At 42.9% G+C, this 2,520-nt stretch overlaps 1 pseudogene; it reads left to right on the forward strand.

Moving 5' to 3' along the window:
* The first annotated feature begins 773 nt into the window (after nucleotides 1-773).
* LOC129545276 (adenylosuccinate synthetase isozyme 2 pseudogene) lies at nucleotides 774-2,520 on the forward strand (annotated as a pseudogene).

Below are 2,520 nucleotides of genomic sequence, written 5' to 3' on the forward strand. Positions count from 1 at the left end.
TCCCAGGGACAGGGGAGCCTGGTGGGCCTCCGTCTATGGGGTCACACAGAGTCGGACACGACTGAAGTGACTTAGCAGCAGCAGCAGCAAGTAGTCCTTACTTGTCATTCTGGGAGGAGTAAAATTCTAAGGCCTGTAAAATCCTAAACTGTGATGTTGGTTATTTTAACTGAGTAGATTTATGTGGGTGTTCTGGGTGGTGGCAGCAGCTAGAGTAGAAACATGGAAGCTATAGTGTTGACAGGACCTCAGATTTGAGTAGAAGAGGGACAGGAAATGAAGCTGTGGTACTATGTGGGGCCAGACCAGAGAAGTTCTTGCATACCAAACTAAAGTTTGGTTTAATTCCATAGCCCAAGATTTCCCAAACTTGAAAAGGTTTAGATCTCTTTCAAGGGAAATAATTCTCCTAAACCCCTGATATTCACTTCAATTATTTATAATATTACTTAATATGTATATTCATAAAACCATGTATAATGTCCTTATGCTCATAGTTCTTATACCACTATAAAATTAAATTTATAAATTACTACATACAGGACTACAGAATCAATACAACACTTGTTTAATGAGGTAGATAGTATTGTTTTATTAATATTAGATAATTACTGTCATTTTTTCCCTCTTAGTAATAAAGAGCTACTATTTAGAATACCTCTCTGTTATTTTGTTGAGTCAATTTGATAATTCATCTCAGTATAGTAGTTCTTAAACCTTTTTTTAAAAAGTAATCATTCGGGCCTGGCGGGAGGGTGGCGACCCGGCAGGCGGGGCGGGGGCGGGCTGGCTCTGGCTCCTTCTTCCTCCGCATGTGGCTGGCGGCCGCAGGGCAGTTCAGTTCGCGCACTCCAAGCTACCCGCGTCCCCTTCGGGCTCACCTCGTGTCTCCGGAGCCATGGCGTTTGCCGAGACCAGCCCGGCGGCATCCTCCTTGCCCAACGGCGACTGCGGCCGCCCCAGGGCGCGGCCTGGAGGGAACCGGGTGACGGTGGTGCTCGGCGCGCAGTGGGGCGACGAAGGCAAGGGGAAGGTGGTGGATCTGCTGGCGCAGGACGCCGACATCGTGTGCCGCTGCCAGGGAGGAAATAATGCTGGCCATACAGTTGTTGTAGATTCTGTGGAGTATGATTTTCACCTTTTACCCAGTGGAATAATTAACCCGAATGTTACTGCATTCATTGGAAATGGTGTGGTGATTCATCTATCTGGATTGTTTGAGGAAGCAGAAAAAAATGTTCAAAAAGGAAAAGGTCTGGAAGGCTGGGAGAAAAGGCTTATCATATCTGACAGAGCTCATATTGTATTTGACGTTCATCAAGCAGCTGATGGTATCCAGGAACAACAGAGACAAGAACAAGCAGGAAAAAATTTGGGTACCACAAAAAAGGGCATTGGCCCAGTTTATTCTTCCAAAGCTGCTCGGAGTGGACTCAGGATGTGTGATCTTGTTTCTGACTTTGATGGCTTCTCTGAGAGGTTCAAAGTTCTGGCTAACCAGTACAAATCTATATATCCTACTTTGGAAATAGACATTGAAGGTGAATTACAAAAACTCAAGGGTTATATGGAAAGGATCAAACCAATGGTGAAAGATGGAGTTTATTTCCTGTATGAAGCTCTCCATGGACCACCAAAGAAAATCTTGGTAGAAGGTGCAAATGCAGCACTGCTAGATATTGATTTTGGAACTTATCCTTTTGTGACCTCTTCGAACTGTACAGTTGGAGGTGTGTGTACTGGCTTGGGTATGCCCCCTCAAAACGTTGGAGAAGTGTATGGAGTTGTGAAAGCTTATACAACTAGAGTTGGTATTGGTGCCTTTCCTACAGAACAAGACAATGAAATTGGAGAATTATTACAAACAAGGGGTAGAGAGTTTGGTGTAACAACAGGAAGGAAAAGAAGATGTGGCTGGTTGGACCTTGTTTTGCTCAAATATGCTCATATGATTAATGGATTTACTGCGTTGGCACTTACCAAATTGGATATTTTGGACATGTTTACAGAAATCAAAGTTGGAGTTGCATACAAGTTAGATGGTGAAATTATACCTCATTTTCCAGCAAACCAAGAAGTCTTAAATAAAGTTGAAGTTCAGTATAAGACTCTCCCAGGATGGAACACAGACATATCAAATGCAAGGACTTTTAAGGAGCTACCTATTAATGCACAAAACTATGTTCGATTTATTGAAGATGAACTTCAAATTCCAGTTAAATGGATTGGTGTAGGTAAATCCAGAGAGTCTATGATTCAGCTCTTTTAAGGATTTCAGTGATGCAAGAAACACTCCTGGAGAGGCGGGGAAAGGACTTTCTTAAATATTGCGTTTATGATCTACAAATTCCAAGAATAAAGACATTGAAGTGAGTTTTAAGCCCTACAGTTGTTTCTAGTCTTTTGAGATGGATGGCTGGTGTGGAGATACACTTTGGCATTTTCCAGTGTCAGCTTCCTTAGCTGGCATAATTGCCGAATCATTTGTTGCTCCTGCTGCTCATGGTGCCATGTTTTCTT

This window comes from Moschus berezovskii, chromosome 1 (genome assembly GCF_049115385.1).
Source record: "Moschus berezovskii isolate FMDL1 chromosome 1, NW_MosBer_1.0, whole genome shotgun sequence".
In the NCBI taxonomy this organism is placed as follows: Eukaryota; Metazoa; Chordata; class Mammalia; order Artiodactyla; family Moschidae; genus Moschus; species Moschus berezovskii.